This window comes from Somniosus microcephalus, chromosome 3 (genome assembly GCF_052327205.1).
Source record: "Somniosus microcephalus isolate GS21.2 chromosome 3, FLI_Smic_1.0, whole genome shotgun sequence".
In the NCBI taxonomy this organism is placed as follows: Eukaryota; Metazoa; Chordata; class Chondrichthyes; order Squaliformes; family Somniosidae; genus Somniosus; species Somniosus microcephalus.
The window spans coordinates 233,961,387-233,979,752 of record NC_140989.1 but is presented as its reverse complement, the minus strand read 5'-3'; the positions used below and the strand labels follow the sequence as shown (position 1 = coordinate 233,979,752).

Sequence of the window (18,366 nt, the reverse complement as noted above, 5' to 3'; positions counted from 1 at the left end):
CAGCCTGCTGCCCAGGAAGGATTAGTGCAGTACCTGCCACCAGCCCGGCTAGCTGGTGAAACCACATTTTTTTTTCTTCGACCTTCGTCTAAGGAATCGATCTCCTTGAGGTGCTGCCGAATTGCAGGTAAGTCCGTTTCCAATTCGTCGCCACTGTTGTATCCGTGTTTTAATGGAGACACGGAATGCAGGAGTTGGTTTAACAGGTGTTTACTGAACAAAGTCTGGAGGTGAACTAAAAGATACAAGAAGCTATACAGGCTTATATACCCGAGTGGTCACTACCGGTATTACAGTACACAGGGGCTCTTAAAGGTACATACACTACACCGGCCACCACACAAACGCTCTGGCTAAGTTCTTCATTTTTACCCCTCCCAGATGACACTCATGAAGCTCATTGAGCACTCTATCCTTCAATTTGGCTGGAATTACTACTCTGGATCCACACATCAAGGTTCCTCTGCACACTGACAGCTGTTCTCTTCTCGGCGAGAATGCTGGCAACAGTGGTTCGCCATGTGTTGGCCATCCCTTCACCGTTAAATCATAGACCCAGGAGAGTGTCGGGTCATTTCATGTTTCCTTTTCTATGTTTGCATTCGTCACAGGTAGACATTCAACTATGGTCGAGTGGAATATCTCCACAGGATCCACTGCAGGTGCTTCTTCCACCGTCGGCAACGGTAGGCGCGACAATCCATCAGCATTCCCATGCTGTTTAGTTCCTTTGTACTCGATGTCATATTGGTGTGCCCCTAGGAAAAGGGACCACCTCTGTAGCCGTTGTGCTGTCATTATCGGGACGCCCTTCTGAGGGTTGAAAATGGAGACAAGAGGTTGATGATCAGTTAGTAGAGTAAATTTCTGTCCGTGCAGGTAGTGATTGAACTTCTTCACCCCCCACACCAGGCTGAGGGCCTCTCTGTCAATCTGGGCATAGTTACGCTCGGCTGAAGTTAACGAGCGTGACGCAAAAGCTATCGGCCTCTCTGAACCATCAAGGAATTTATGTGACAGTACCGCTCCAATGCCGTAGGGAGACGCATCACACGCCAGTCTTATCGGTAGTGATGGGTTGTAGTGAGCCAATACTTCTCTTGAAGTGATCAGGTCTTTACACTTCTGAAAGGCCCGCTTACACTCATCGCTCCATTTCCATGCTACTCCAGTTTGTAGTCGGGCGTTCAGTGGGTGCAGAATTGTGGACAAATTCAGCAAAAACTTATGGTAGTAATTCACCAATCTGAGGAATGACCTCAGTTGCGACACATTTTCAGGCGCTGGAGCCTTAACTACCGCTTCAATTTTGTCAGGGGACTTATGCAACCCCTCTTCATCAATCACGTAGCCACAATACAATATCTGTTTCTTAAAAAACTCGCACTTGGGGCGATTGGCTCGTAGCCCATGTTCTCTTAGTCTAGTGAGCACCTGCTCTAGGTTGGCAAGGTGTTCACTGTCATTTTCACCTGTCACTAGGATGTCGTCCAAGTAACACTGAGTCCCCGGAATCCCTTGCAGGACTTGTTCCATCGCTCTTTGCCATATCGCCGGAGCTGATGCTACTCCAAATACCAGTCGATTATACTGGTAAAGACCTTTGTGAATGTTTATCGTGAGATACTTCCTAGAGGATTCTTCAACCTCCATCTGCAAATATGCTTGTGCTAGGTCAATTTTTGTAAAACGCTTCCCTCCAGATAGTGAGGCGAAAATATCTTCTATCCTCAGGAGAGGACATTGTACTGTGTGAAGGACTGGGTTCACCGTCACCTTGAAGTCCCCACAGATGCGAACCTTCCTTGGCTCCTCAGACTTATTGTTTAACGTTTTCTTCATGACAGGAACGATGGGTGTCGCCCACTCGCTCCAGTCTACCTTAGATAACACGCCTGCATTCTCCAGATTCTCCAGCTCTGCCTCGACGGCTGGGCGAATTGCATACGGTACCGGTCTTGCTTTGAAAAACTTGGGAATTGCATTCTCTTCTATTTTTATCGAGGCGGTTACGCCTTTAAGAGTTCCCAGTTCTTGTTGAAATACCTCTTTGGCGTTAGCTAAGATTTTTGACAATCGTCCAGGTGTGACGTCATCATCCTTTTTACCAGCCACCATCAGTGCCTGAATGGAGTGCCAGTCTAAACTTATCTTTCTGATCCATTCACGTCCCAATAACGGTGGTCCACCATCTTGCAGTATGTACAGATACAATTTATGTATTTCCTTGCCGTTGTATTCGACGGGCACTCTTATTTTCCCTCTGGGGTATACTTTCTGCCCCATATACGTCTTCAAGACAATGGATGTCTCTTTCAAGGGTATGTGTGAGAATAGCCGCTTGTAGTCTCGTCGATTCATGATGGTCAGGGCTGATCCTATATCCAATTACATTTTGACTTGGGACCGTGCTATCGTGAGGGTGACCCAAATGGTTCGGTGATCCTCTTTTGCGATTACGTTGTGAAGTTTGAGACAGCCTAGTCTCTTGTTCCCGGATTCACTATTGCTCTTCTGGTCTTCGGAACTACTGTCCGTCATCTTTTGTACTTTCCTGTACTGTTCCTTAGTAGCCTTTTTGTTGTAGTTAGTCTTCTTCCCAGACCTGCAAACTCATGCAATGTGTCCCATCTTTCCGCATTGCCTGCATATTTTGTCCTTGGACCAGCAGTCCTTCTGGTCATGGGTTGTTCTGCCGCAGCGATAACATTTTTCAAATCCCCGTGTCATTTCGTGGGTGCCGTATTCCTGTGGCTTTTGCTGTATTTCCGCAGCTCCCCTTGCTGCTGCTTCGTACGATACTGCCACGCTGAACGCCTTATCTAGCGTCAGCTCTTTCTCTGAGAATAACCTCTTCTGGGTTCCTTCACTCAGGAGTCCACAGACAAATTTGTCCCGTAGAGTATCTGTCAGTCCTGCTCTGAACTGGCAGTACTTTGATAGCTTGCGTAGTTCCGTAAGGTAATCAGCATTGCTCTCATCTTTATGCTGATTTCTCCTGTGGAATTTAAATCTTTCTGCTATCAGCAGCGGTGTAGGATTTAGGTGTTCCTGTAGGATATCAACAATTTCGTTAAAACTCTTCGCCATCGGTTTGGCTGGAGTGATCAGGTTCCGCAATAGGCCGTACGTTCTTGCGCCCATTAAGTTTAGTAGTACCGATGCCTTTTTCTCATCGGCTACTTCGTTTGCCTTGCAATATACTTCGACTCTTTCCACATACGTGGTCCAGTCTTCTATTGCATTATCGAAGGCAGTGATATTGCCAGTCTTCGGCATCTTGGAAATCTAAGATGGCGCCTCCCACGCTTTGCCTTCTTCCCCGATTTAACAAAATGGCGCCTCCTGCGCTTTGCCTTCTTCCCCGCTGGATTAAGATGGCGCCTCCCGCGCTTCCCGTCTTCTCCGCTGCTGCTAGCGCTGTTGCTGGCATTTTATGCCTTGATGGCGATGCCCTATGGTCTTTGCGCACTTCCCCCCCGCGCTGCTGCTAACGCCGCTCTCCGCGGTTCCCGTGGCAAACTGCAGCTCCTCGCGGCTTTCTGCGCTTCTAATTTCTTTTATTTTCCCGTTGTCAGAGCAACCCTACGGGACACTTTCCTCCTTCTTCTCGGGTCTGTACGCTGCCCGGCTTCGTAGCACCGGCCGCGCCCTGTGTGCTCCACCCTCCCTCTCTCCTCTTCCCGACAACGCTGCTTGGCCCCATTGAAAAGCCACCCGATCGAGCTCTAGGCTGCCGCAGCCCAGGAAGGATCAATGTACTACCTGCCACCAGCCCGATTAGCTGGAACACCATAGACAGGATAACCAAGCCCCGCTCTCGACAGCCTCTCCTGCAAATCTTCAACTCCGATGAATCAGAGGCGGTTGCCCACGGTCGACGCCCGTTTCTTCTGTTTTTTTTTCTTTCTTCCTTCTAGCCTCGACCTCTAACAACTTCACCTCAGGGATGGATCCCCATGAGGTGGTGCAGAACTGTAGGTAAGTTCGGATCTGCTCGTCGCCAGTATTATGTCCGTGTGTAATTGAGACACGGACTGCAGGAGTTGGTTACAACAGGTCTTTACTGAGTGGAGACAAAACTGGAACTACTATGCAAAGTTACTACACAGGCTTATATACAGGGGTGGTCACTACTGGTACTGCAGTATACAGGGGCTGCAGAATATAGTTCCTTCTGCAAAGTACATCCACTACAGTTCTCACACTTGTATCTACTGCATAAAGATAAGAACATAAGAACAAAAGAAATAGGAGCAGGAGTAGGCCAATTGGCCCCTCGAACCTGCTCCGCATTCAATAAGACCACGGCTGATCCAATCTTGTCCTCAACACCACTTTCCCTCTCTCTCCCCATACCCCTTGACTCCCTTGTAGCTCAAATGTCTGTCAACCTCCGCCTTGAATATATTCAGTGACTCCGCCTCCAGAGCTCTCCGGGGTAGAGAATTCCAAAGATTCACGACCCTCTGAGAGAAGAAATTCCTTCTCATCTCCATCTTAAATGGGTGGCCCCTTATTCTGAAACTATGCCCCCTAGTTCTAGATACCCCTACTAGGGGAAACATCCTCTCAGCATCCACCCTGTCAATCCCCCTCAGAATCTTATATGTTTCAATAAGATCACCTCTCATTCTTCTAAACTCCAATGAATATAGGCTCAATCTTTTCTCATACGTCAACCCCTTCATCCCAGGAATCAACCTAGTGAACCTTCTCTGTACTGCCTCCAATGCAAGTATATCCTTCCTTAAATATGGAGACCACAACTGTATGCAGTACTCCAGGTGCCTACATGGTTTGCTTTAAATTTAGATTGATTTCCATGACATCCCATAATCTTGCAGTTATCAGTGCAGCCATCATACTGGTCATCAGTCTTGTTGTTGAGAATATATTTTGTCATATTAATTAAAGCTCAGTCAAGTACAATTGAAGAGTTCTTACCTGAGGATTCACAGGAAATGAGCTGGAAGTACGAAGCTGGCACATAATTATTAACTTCAATTCATTGACTTTATTTCCTTCTTGACCATTGTTCTGGCTTGAACCCATAGCTCAGAGTTGGCTTCCCCTCCCCAATTTCCTCCCTTCCTATCCTGAAGGCAGTGATTCATACTGTTGTGATTTCAAGGGTGTGAGGAACTTTCAGTTCCTTGCTCAAGTTGCTATTCTCCATTGAATGAATCTTGTCAGTTGTTGTTGGTAAGCTATTGAGCTTTGGAGCACATCGGAGGTGAGCCAGATTCTGTGCTTGCCCCCAGTATTCATTCACGCACATGCACACACGCACATTCACACTGACACATACACACACACACAAACTCAAAATGGGGTTGAATTTCACCCTACTTAAGCACAGAAAACTAGGCTGACACACCAGTGCAGTTCTGAGGGAGTGCTGCACTGTCAGATGTGCCATCTTTCGGATGAGACGTTTAACCGAGACGTTTAGTCTGTGCGCTCAGGTGGACATAAAAGATTCCATGGCACTGTTTCGAAAAAAAAGCAGGGGCGTTATCCCCGGTGTCCTGGCCAATATTTATCCCTCAATCAGCATAACAAAAAACAGATTATCTGGTCATTATCACATTGCTGTCTGTGCGCAAATTAACTGCTGCGTTTCCTACATTGCAACAGTGACTCCGCTTCAGAAAGTACTTCATTGGCTGTAAAGCACTTTGGTACATCCTGAGGTTGTGAAAGGCGCTATATAAATGCAAGTCTCTCCTTTTCTTTCTTTACCTATGTGGAGGAAAACAAGCAGGTTGCTCACCTGTTCCTATACCGACCATTTTGTTTCAAGTCAAAAGGACCACAATGCAGTTTTAATGGAGGCCTGAGTGGGTAAGCAGCTACAGCATTGCCACTAGGCAGAAGCTGGACTGAAGACAGAAAAGGCCTTTCTGGTAAGCCTAAAACTGTCCCCTGTGGGGCCTGGAGGAACAAGAGTGCTCCTCCAGGCCCCACAGCGAAAGTCAGGGCCTCCCCGCCCCATCCCTTGCCACCCTCGAAACCTTCCCAAAATCCCCTGAGCTGGAAGCTGGTGGGTGGTCCTCGGCTGGGCTGCTCGATCCCCGCCTGCCAGCAGCCACTCTGCACTCTCTTCCTGCCCATTCTGGACGGGTAGTGATTGGCGTCACTTAAATAAGGGCCCAGCAGTTAAAATTGGCTTCACCTCCTGCTGCCCCTGCCGGGTTGGAAATCAGCTTGACGGAGTGGTTTCTCATTGGAAACCCGCTCGGAGTTCAAATCTGCCCCGATGTCTCAGAAACATAATTCGGTCCACCACGGCTCATTCATCCAGAAAAAATCTCAATACCCCAATCACAGCATCCAGCTGTTTATTAATGATTGCAAAACTTTGGCCCATTACTCGGACTGGAAGCCCGTTCCATGCATTGGTTCACTCATTCTGTAAACAAGAACTTCCTGATGTATAAGTGCTAAATTATATATATTGTATAATATTTATATATACCTCTTACCTAGTTTATGTTCACTCTTTTGAAGGCTAAATAGCCCAAGTTTCTTCAGTCTTGCCACATAACTCAGTCCTCTAATGCTAGACATTAGTCTCATGGCTCTTCTCTACACGCTCTCCTTTGTGTCTCAGTGACCAGTGCAATGCACAGTACTCCGGGTACGGGTCTTAAAGCAGCACTACAGTTTTAGTTCAATTGGTCGCGCTGTTTGGCCATATAGTTAAACATTCTGTTCACGTTGTTGATTGCTATTCCACAGCGATTGGATGCTTTGTGTACCAACTTTACTAATACCCCTAAATCTTTTTCAACTACTCCCTTGGCAATTTTCACACCTTTCATGAAGTATGTTCTGTTGCAGTTTGGGATCATCCATGAATTTGACCAGTTTGCATTGAAGTTGTTGATGTAAATTAGAAACACACCCTTTCAATCGGTGGTCACTGGGTATGAATTGAGAACCTCCAGTTGTTCCTTCATAGCCCAGGAGTATTGAGGACAATTTCAGCTGAAATTGGATAACTTGGGCCAGATCATTGATCTAACCTGGGATCTTCCAGCTTGTATGGCGCAGTACAACACTGCATTTACCCACTGACTCATCGAGGCAACTAGGGAAAGAGTCGTACCATCGTCACGTTAAGACCAGAAAGCATTACAATCCAGCAGTTTAATTTGCCTTTTTTCTTTTTATTATTTTTAAAAAATGATCATCATTCCAAATGTTGTCTCTTCTCTCCCCTCACCCCCCACCCCACACACCTCCTTTTGTCTTTTCCTTTCTTCATACAGTTTTTGAGACAACACGCTCTCGTTTTGACCCCAGGTACCAGTACACAGGACAATGGGGCCATACTGCAGGGGTGGAAAACCGGAAGTGCTGTGGTGCTGCAGTTCCATCCCTTGATTACCATCCAAGGAAACTGGGGAAGAAGAAGGATCACTTGCTCTCTGTCATCTGTTTTTGTGTATATGCAAATGAGGTATTTGCACTGAGCCTGCTTAGTGGAAGAGTCACCATAGTAACAGTTTCTACTGGTAACCGAGCTCAGAAACAGTTAAGGGATTGTCAGAGAGGACAATCTGTTCTTGATAACAGGCTGTCTCCCTCTCTCGCACACAAACACTCAATGATATTCTAAAGGTTATATTTCCAATCTATTTGTCAAAATAATCTACTAATTTGTGTGTTATTATAATACACTTATTTGAGACTTCTGCCCAAAAGCCCCACAATTTTTTTAAGCTTGCTGGCATATAAGCAAGATGCAGCTAGAGACTCTTATGACAAGGCGCGACCTCTCACAACATGACCCCGTGGTTGCTCGGAGCACAGAAAGACTCGGAGAAATTGTACTTGGCTGCCATTACACAACAGATTTAACGCAGTGTGATCCAACAACCTTGTAGTTTTGTATTTAAATCTCTGCATTCAAGGAATAGACTATCTGGGGTACTGGTCTTACAGGTAGTTTAGGTGGTGTGTGTGAAGCCTTGCTGCTGCTATTGTGCGAATTGATGCAGAATACTGAGGTACAACTGCAGCACCTCTCGAGCTGGGGGCTTTTAATGACCCAAATCTAAGGTTTTGGCTCCCCGCCCTGTTTATATTTATATTAAACCAGCCAGTTTGGCCCACATTTACATGAAAATTCTACAGCTCCTGCTCTCCAAAAATTCACACCTTCACTCTTGCAGTACTGTTGAAAATGGCCCAGTAATGATTGTGGATGGTGGAGACTCTTTGTTTGATTTATTATATCCCTTTTGTAATGCCAATATTGCTTGTAAATGCAACTTAGAGTAGAGTTTAAAAATAACATTTTAATCACTTAGAATGCATTGACAACGTTGCTAATTACAGGTCCCTGAAGCCATAACACTATATATTAAGTTAATATTGAGCCTGCTCAAATCTTACATTCTGAAGGTTCAGCTCACGATATGGCGGTTTGTACTGTGTTCGTGAACATAGATCTCATTTTTTAAAAATCAGCCTAAATAATAGAGGTTAGGTTTGCCCTGGCTACGGCATAATTCTCCAATTACAATGAGTCAAGCTTACTGATCAGGTTCCATTCTAATTTGAAAGCTACAAATCTTACGAACTGAGTGTCTTCCACAACACATAAAATACACCATAAAATTAATTTTGATTCAAAAGAAAATAATTACAAGCTAGCTGATGTCTTGTGATGTTGCTCACGGACAAAGGTAAATTGTGCCTGTTCCTGTGACGATAATGTTAACTGTGGCTCAGTTGGTTGCACTCCAGCCTCGAATCCCACTCCAGGGACCTGAGCACAAAATCTCGGCTGGCACTCCAGTGCAGTACTGAGGGGAGTGCTGCGCTGTCAGTGATGCCGTCTTTCGGATGAGACGTTAAACTGACGCCCCATCTGCCCTCTGAGATGGACATAAAAGATCCCATGGAGTGATTTCGAAGAAGAGCTGGGAAGCTCTACCCAGTGTCCTGGCCAATATTTATCCCTCAGATAACATCACTAAAAAGCAGATTATCTGGTCATTATCACATGTGGGATCTTGCTGTGCGCAATCTGGCTGCCGCGTTTCCTACATTACAACAGTGACTGCACTACATTAGTACTTCATTGGCTGTAAAGCTCTTTGGGACATCCTGAGTTCATGAAGTGCCTCACTTTCATGGCCTCAGGACATCCCAAAGAGCTATACCTTCACTGGTTGGCTTGTAAAGTGGTGTGGAGTGGATCGTCCGCCCATTATAGAAGATGCCGATTTTCATTTCCAACTGAATCAGGCGGGTTCTACAGTGGGCAGGTAGTCTGCTCCACCAGTTAACCACCCAAACAGTGAAGAATTAAAGTGGGAGACAAGCACAAAGATCATTACAGCAACAGACACAATTTATCTTTGTCCGTGAACAAACACCAAAAGACATCAACTAATTGATACAAATTACCGTCGACCCCCACCTGATGTTGTTTTATTTGCCTGCATTCTTTCTGGTTCCCTTAACACACACATCTCGCTCTCTCTCTCGCTCGCACGCACACACGCACACTTCCTCCTTGTCTGTAAGGAGTGGGAGTCCTCGCCATTTGTTTTCCATTCATCGCTCCAGGGGTACTGAGGCCAATTTAAGAATTTATCAGTGATTTAAATGCAAAAAGCAGAGGGGAAAAAACCTAAGCTATGATGCTGAGAGGCTGTAACAATGAGATTGAGGCTGCTCCCACTGTTTCAGTTTCTGATCTTTTTCAGTCTTTTTGAGGTTTGTTGATCTACTTTAAATTGTAATTCTTTCATTTTAAAATTAATTTTTCTCCATCACCGATTGCCTGAGGGTGACTGTGTCTCACCGCCCCAGTGCGCCTGAGTGTCACTACCTTTTTATTTTACCATGAATGTGCAGGCCAAGAAGGCTCATTTTTACCTCAGTCAGTGGGAACCCCAGACCCAGAATGCCGAGCTCTAGGGGTGAGTGAGCAGGAGAATGTGGAGTGGCTGGTGTCAGTAGCAGAGAGTACGGAGGGATGGAGTAATCAGCACAGTCACTCCTTTAGATTTCAGTGCATTGCCAACTTCAGTTAGGCAAAGCATCAATTTTTAAAATTCTCATCCTTGTTTTCAAATCCCTCCATGGTCTTGCTCCTCCTTATCTCTGTAATCTCCTCCAGCCCTATAATCCCCCTAGACCTCTGCGCTCCACCTATTCTGGACTTTTGAACATCCCCGATTTGAATTGCTCCACCAAGGGAGGTCGTTCCTTCAGCTGCTTCGGTCCTAAGCTCTGAAATTCCTTCCCTGAATCTCTCCACCTCTCTACCTTTCTTTCCTCCTTTAAGACTCTCCTTAAAACCTACCTCTTCAACCAAGCTTTTGGTCATCTGCCCTAACATCTACTTATTTGGCTCGGAGTCAATTTTTTTTATATCACTCCTGTGAAGCGCCTTGAGACATTTTATTACGTTAAAGACGCTATATAAATATAAGTTGTTTTTGTTGTTGTTTCACATTGTGTCTCAGCATAGAGGGGTATGGCCAGTCTTGGTGCCATTAGCTATTGGCGGTGCTTGTAGCTGGGGTCAATGCTGTTGATTTGGCCTTGAGGGCAGGAGAGGGGCTGGAGTGATTGGAAGGTGGCATGGGATGTTTATGGTTTAAGTCTGTGATACTTTTCGGGAATTATGAAACGTTTTTATTTCTAATTATGAGGTAACATTTACTTATGACACACCACGATGAGATAATCTGTGACTGCTTCCCTTGCTGATCAGTTTAAGTTGTTTGGGCGCAGTTCACAATGGAACACATTGCAGATGATCTACAGAAGGAAGGGGTTGATGAGCACTGTAGTCTTTGCTTATTTCTTGATTTCTCCGGGTAGATTTAAGCTTGGGCTGCCTGGCGTAAATGGGATGGAAGTGGCCAGAAGATAGCTTGTGCCCCATTTACATCAGCGTTCATCAAAGCGGCCTTCTGCTGGATGGCCAGCGTGTCATCTGGCTCTGTGTGTTCACATGAACTGTCAAATTCCTTTTTCTATTAGGAAAAAGGAGGATTCGAGAAGCATTTGAGCATTATGAAGTTGTGGGAGTTGGAACAATCTAGATGCTCCTGAACTAAACCACAGCACCATGTCAATTAATTTATTTAAGCAGTTTAAAAACTCATCTGCACATTACTTACATGTGTATTGGATCATTGAGTCTATGGTATTGTGACAATACTGAAATGCCTTGATGTCAGTAAATATTGTAGAGCTCGGTGACTATTAATTGGAGAAAGAGGATGTTCTGCAAATTTTCCCTCTTTACTTGGGTGACTGATACATTGCAAAATATTGTCATATTGTGCTGTTCTCATTGGTTCTCACAATTTTTGTTTCACTTTTTGTTTACATAGCGTCCGTAGTCCTACCTGTCGTGTGTCCACTATTTTCCTCTGTGTGCGACCACAGCATGCACTAACTTTTCAGACATGCGGTGGTGCAACAAGATAAATAACGTCATAAATAGCTACTAGAAAATTTGCAACAGGGTCAGCTTTATCTTCAGAATCGATGCCTCGCCAACAATGAAATATGTACAAATTCTTTTCAACCTATAAACCGTAGCAATAACGGCGAGTGCCTTTAACCTTCCCTTTAATGCTACCTGTTGTTATGCCACCTAGTGTATAAAAAAAGTCATTCAGTTTAACTTTATTGTCATCTTTGATGAGCAACTACAAAAAAAACACTTTAATACAAATCCATCATCCAATTAAAAAAAAATGACATAAATGTTTCAACTGGTCATTGAAATGTGGAGGAAACCGTGACCATTTTCTGTCATTCAGAGTGTTTGGATATAAAGTGGAACACTGTTTGCAGACGATAGATCAGAAAAAGGGGCAGTGCTCACAGACAGCAATCAGCAACATGCACTGTGCATAAGATTAATAGTCCCCCTTAAAGGAAAAGGTATTATATTCTATAATTGGATAATGCATTTGAGAGTTAAAGAGAAGCACTCGAGATTCTTCCCCCATCACCACCCCACCCCACCCCACCCCATACCCTCCATGCCAGGGAACACTGACATTGGCCCCGCGGGCGGAGGCCTGCGACCGGGAAAATCTGCGCCCTTACCTGAGGGCTCCCGGGACGCACATGCTTCCACTCCTGGGCCTCTCCAAACTTGAAGTGTGCAGTGCCTGCGTATCCCAGGGGTGTCCCTGGGATCACGTGGGCCATGGGGAGCCAATCACAGACCTGTCAAATGTATGAATGGAGATGACCCCAAAAACATAATAAAACTTTAAATAATTTTTTTTTTTAAATCACATTTTTAAAATGGCTTGAAATTACAATTAAACAAAAATTTAATTTTTTGAAAAAAATAATTAAAGTTTTTTACGGGGCTAAAAACAAACTTACTGATGTAAAAAGACTACTGAGTGCTTGGTTTGAGTATAAAACAAGGCTTTAATCAACTGTTTCAAAACCATGAGATTCTAGTTACATCACTCGTTCCTGGTTACAGAAACATCCTGAGCAAGCTGGGCCCATGCCCGAGTATTTATACTCCTTGGACGGTGCCACCAGCTGGCCGCCCAGTGTTACTTCATGAGTCATGATAAGATTCATGACACTTACCTTTTTTTAAAGTATTTTTAAATAATAAATCAGTGAAAAAAATTGTTTTTTTTTACTTTTTTTAACTCTTATATTGGTAAAAGCAGGCCTTACACCTGCTTTTACCAGGCGTAAGAATTGTAAGGGTTTTCCGCGGGCTAAGTGTCTCCAAAAAGCGGAACTATCCGCCCGCAGAGGCCCTTCTCCAGGGCAGGCGGAGGATCTGTCAAGAGGATTCTTGACAGATCGGAAATGCCAGTTTTCAGCGCATGTGCAGTGCATGCCTGAAACCGGCACAATGGCCCAGATATTCTGATCCCTGCAGGTGGGTACACAGCGCGTACCCACCCGTAGGGATCGGAATATCTGGGCCATTATTCTGTGCTGAGGCATCTGATAGCATCGAAAGCTCAGGTGGCAAGCTGAAAAGGTCAGCCCCGTACAATAATGTTATGAGCAAGCAGTTCTAATACTGAATTCATAAGACTCAATATTTTAACAGTTACATGTGTATACTGATGCACGATAGACAGGCTGCCCTGCAAATTAAAATTATGCAAAAGAGTATTGACATGTGAAATGATGTGGCAGATACATTACGGGCATTTACAGATTAACAAATAAATACATCCCAACTGAGCGATCTGTTTCCAGAAGTGAGTGCTCCCTCTTCGTTAATTGGATTTCCAAATTAAGATGATTCCTTTGAGCCCTCAGTTGCAGACATCACAAAGTACGTTTACCCCATTCTGAGTTTGGCCAAGGGAACAAATCCTCTTTGCGATCTGCAACAATCTCTTATGCACTGAGCAGAGACAGAGGGTAGCTTTCGTTGGCATGTCACACTTCACTCTCTGTGTTGGCCTATAGAATGAGTCGTATTCTTAGCCGAATTCTTATGATGCAGGCTTTCTCCCAAAATTTTTAATTAATGTTAAAAAAAAGAAAGACTTGCATTTATATGGCGCCTTTCACGACCACCAGACATCCCAAAGCACTTTACAGCCAATGAAGTACTTTTGAAGTGTTGTCACTGTTGTAATGTAGGAAACACGGCAGCCAATTGACACACAGCAAGCTCCCACAAACAGCAATGTGATAATGACCAGATAATCTGTTTTTGTGATGCTGATTTGAGGGATAAATATTAGCCAGGACACCGAGGAGAAATCCCCTGCTCTTCTTCGAAATAGTGCCATGGGATCTTTTACATCCACCTGAGAGAGCAATCGGGGCCTCGGTTTAAGGCCTCATCTGAAAAACGGCACCTTCGACAGTGCAGCATTCCCTCAGTACTGCACTGGGAGTGTCAGCCTAGAATTTTTGTGCTCAAGTCCCTGGAGTGGGACTTAAACCCACAACCTTCTGACTCAGAGGCAAGTGTGCTACCCACTGAGCCACTGGCTGACAGCAAACTGAATCATTTGTGATCTGAAACCTGTTCCCTTATATATCATGAATGAGATAACATATTACTGGACTAACAATTAACCTTTTATTGTAGTATAATGTACCAAACACCATGGGAGATGCCCACCGCACTCTCTGAAGGCAGTAAATGCCATACGGTCAGACTACTGCATTTAGGGTAAAACTAAAGAAAGAAAGACTTGCATTTATAAAGCGCAGTTCACGACCACCAGACATCCCAAAACACTTTACAACCAATGAAGTAATTTTGAAGTGTAGTCATTGTTGTACATATTTTTTTACTGTTGTAATGTAGGAAATGCAGCAGTCAATTTGCGCACAGCAAGCTCCCACAACAGCAGTGTGATAATGACCAGATAATGGGGGGAAAATTTGGTCGCGTCCCCTTTGGGGCCCTACCTACTTTTAGTGCCCCAAAAACGTTAGCGCCCCCATGCCGTAAATTCAGTGTTAGCGCCCCAAGCAGGAGGCAGGGGCGGAAATGGAAGCGCTCCCCCTCCTTCCTGGGGCGCTACCAGTGAATATCGCAGTGCTACGTGCAACAGCGCCATGCGCGTCGGCACATAGCGCCGTGGCATTATCGGCCTCCCTCCCCTGATTAAAGGGGAGGGACCTAGCACAGCGCGCACCGGGGCCCTGCTGGACCACCAGGGAGTGGGGTGCCGGAAAAAGAGCCCAGCACTCAAGAGGAGTGCTGGGCTGACCGATCGCGGTTGGCACCCCGCATGAGGAGGCGAAAGGGGGCAGGTGGCCCAAAAAAAAGGACCACCCGGCACCTGCCCTTTAATTAGCGCCAATGTGGCCACAAAAATGCCACCTTGACCATGTCGGGCATAGCGTCCGGTGGTAGGTCAGGGGGCGCAACCGAAGTTTGCGGCCGGGGCGCGAGTGGGGCGCTGTGCACGCCGATGACATCATCGCCGCCCAGCGCTACCGCCACCGCAAACCTCCCATTGAATTTCACGGGAGGCATTAGCGGCTTTGCCCCCCACCCCCCGGGGCAAAATTGGGAGGCACAAAGCAGCCCAATTTTACCCTCAATGTGTTTTAGTGTTAATTGACTAAACTATCTGAATTATTTCTAAGTTGATGATTAAACAGAAGCAATAATACACAGCAAGTTACTGATGGTACAATTACTCAGAAAATAATAAACATTGAATTAGTCCATAACAGATTAAATTATCTTCCTCAGAATGTATTCCTTACATAATCTGAGAATTCTGGAAGGGTTAAGCTTCTGTACATTTCCCAATCTGATGTTTGTGAGTCGGTGACTCAATTCCTATGTCAGCACAAAGGGGCAAAGTGTCAGAACCAGAAACTGAAATGGAAAATCAAACTCTAAACTTAAACATTGAATGATTACATCCTTGCCTTTATGTCAAAGTAAACCTTTCACATCACAGGCGGTAATCTTGAGATGTTCGTTATCGCCCTCCCAAGACATGCCTTCATTGGTCAACTACAAAAGATAGTTGTATATACTTTCCCAGTCTACAAACTTCCATATACAGGTATTAACATTTAAAAAAATATAATGACCCAGCCATTAAACAAACTGTACCGGGTTTGTTTCTGATATGGAGAGTGTCACCAACATAAACTGGCTGCCTCTCAGTGAAATTGTGGATGTATCTGGATAGTTTTGTATACTGGCTCACCCTTCTCCTGGTCACAGAGAAAAGGTCGACAGATAAAGCATCAAAAGCCAATTTATAATTGATATGTATACATATACACAAACCCTCTATCTTAAAAAATACAGGCATTTTTCCTATCTGCTTTGCTTCCATCACTGTACACTGGACCTCATTATGCTATCTTGGGTATTGATAGCAATTAAATGTCATGTTCATTACACCATTGGTGTTCTTATGTTAACAGAATGGCGTCCTTCATTAGGCGATCTCTGTTCTTATATTAATGGAACACTATAACTCATTATGTTCCCTGTTCTCGTGCTAGTGGAAAATAATACTTCTTTGCTGGATCTGTAAACTGATGCTAACAGAATGCTGTGCATCATTACACAATCTGTGTTCTCGTGCTAACAGAGCAGTAATCCTTGTTCTTGGTCAGACAATTCAATATAAACAAGATCTATGTTCTGACGCAAACTAAGCACAGTTATTCATTCTGTTTCATTGATGACTTGATGTTAATCACTTGTATTCTCAGACTAATGGTTGGCAGTGGCAACAAAGAATCGCCCAATAGTAGGGCAAGATATGAATTCATTGGGAAAACTGGATGGGGAAAATAAATAGCACTCTGCAAAAGAGGAAAGAGGACGTAGACTTTGTTATAGACTGGAGCACAGTATTTGGTCGGTATATCCGATGATAAGGTTATATTAACAATGGGGGAGAATTTCCATGGGGTTCTGCTAATCTCATACTATAACCTAGGCAGAAGGTCGATGGATACCCTGTAGAAACGGTGTAGATGGCCATTTTTATCCACTTACTCTCTGTTTCTTCGGGGTTCCACCAATCTCCCGCTGGAGAAACCCCACGGAAATTTTACGCAAATGTGTTATTGTGATCTGGTTCTTTGCTCCATTACTTAATCGCCTCTAAAACTCAAGTTAATTCTAGAAATTCCCCAGAGACTAAGGAGCTGATTTTCATTTCCACCTCCTCCTCCTTTGGCCTTTCTTCATTCCGAGTCATCGATGTTCCTATCTTACCAGAGATCTAAAGCCAGCGAATATGGCAATTTACTGCACTATCTGGTGCTTACTTGGCCATTTGAGCTGCAGTATGAAGATCAGCACAATAAAATAGTGATTAAATGGGCTGTTTGAACTTGTTGTAATTGGGTTGCTTTTTTATTGTTTATCTGAATGAAAGGCTACAATTAGATTAGTGAATTATTCATGGGGTCTGTTAGTTGAACATTGCATATAATTTAATTGGAGGAAAATGTAAATGTCGTTTTTTCTACGCAGCCAGCTGTCCAACACAGACATTTATTTTTGTCTTTCACACATTATTAGCATTTATGTCGGACATATTGCTCTGCTGAAACATTGCAATGTTTCGTTGATTTAGGGGTGATGTAATCATTTTTTTTTGTAATCAGCATAAGTGTTTAGAAACAAAAAAGGTGTTTTGCAGATGTAGGTCGTTGCTGTACCATAACCCCCGCTCCTGGCATTTCTGCCCCTTTGGCTTTTAACTATTACTTTGTGTGCGCTGAACACCAGGTCTCTTCCTTCCATATAAATAAGTGGTGAACCAATCTATTTGCCAGGATTCCCCAGGATTGCTGAGATGGTTACAGCACTGGGCTGTGTGAAAGGTTCCAGGCTCAAATCCTGGTCTGTGCACTTAGTGAGCTGATCTCAGCCAAGATAGAGTTACAAAAGTAGGGAGGTTATGCTTCAGTTGTACAGGGCATTGGTGAGACCACATCTGGAGTACTGTGTACAGTATTGGTCTCCTTATTTAAGGAAGGATGTAAATGCATTGGAAGCAGTTCAGAGGAGGTTTACTAGACTAATACCTGGAATGGGCAGGTTGTCTTATGAGGACAGGTTAGACAGGCTAGGCTTGTATCCGCTGGAGTTTAGAAGAGTAAGAGGTGACTTGATTGAAACATATAAGATCCTGAGGGGTCTGGACAGGGTGGATGTGGAGAGGATGTTTCCTGTTGTGGGAGAATCTAGAACTAGGGGTCACTGTTTTAAAATAAGGGATCGCCCATTTAAGACAGAGATGAGGAGAATTTTTTTCTCACAGAGGGTCGTGAGTCTTTGGAACTCTCTTCCTCAGAGGGCGGTGGAAGCAGAGTCTTTGAATATTTTTAAGGCAGAGGTAGATAGATTCTTGGTAAGCAAGGGGGTGAAAAGTTATCGGGGGTAGGCGGGAATGTGGAGTAATCAGATCAGCCATGATCTCATTGAATGGCGGAGCAGGCTCGAGGGGCCGAGTGGCCTACTCTTGCTCCTAATTCGTATGTTCGTTCGTATAACTGACGTCAGCACTCCTGAGTTAGGGAGGGGGGGAAAAATCAGCCTTTGCTAATTGCGATACTGGAGTCCGTGTGTGTGTATATTAGTTGAGGGCTGGTCATGGTGCCCACAGTCGAATAGCTCATCAGCACTCATTCTCTAGATGTATACATGAAAAATGGTTGTATCCCAGCATGATCATGGGAGAAAGGGGCTGGGGGTGGGAATCGGGAGAGAAAGTGAATTAAGAGTCCTTCTGTGGGAATTAAAAAAGGTATAAAATGTATGAATCTGGTCCTCTAACCCATCCTATAGCCCTCCGACAACAGAAGAATTTCCATTGTTAAATCAATAATATAATGAAATAGCAACATTTTATCTAATTTCTAGGA

The 18,366-nt window shown here is 44.5% G+C and overlaps 1 protein-coding gene across 1 annotated transcript in view; it reads left to right on the top strand.

Moving 5' to 3' along the window:
• astn1 (astrotactin 1) overlaps positions 1–18,366 on the top strand; it is a 3,287,998-nt gene that overhangs the window by 1,556,872 nt on the left and 1,712,760 nt on the right. The gene's annotated exons all lie outside the window — the stretch shown is intronic.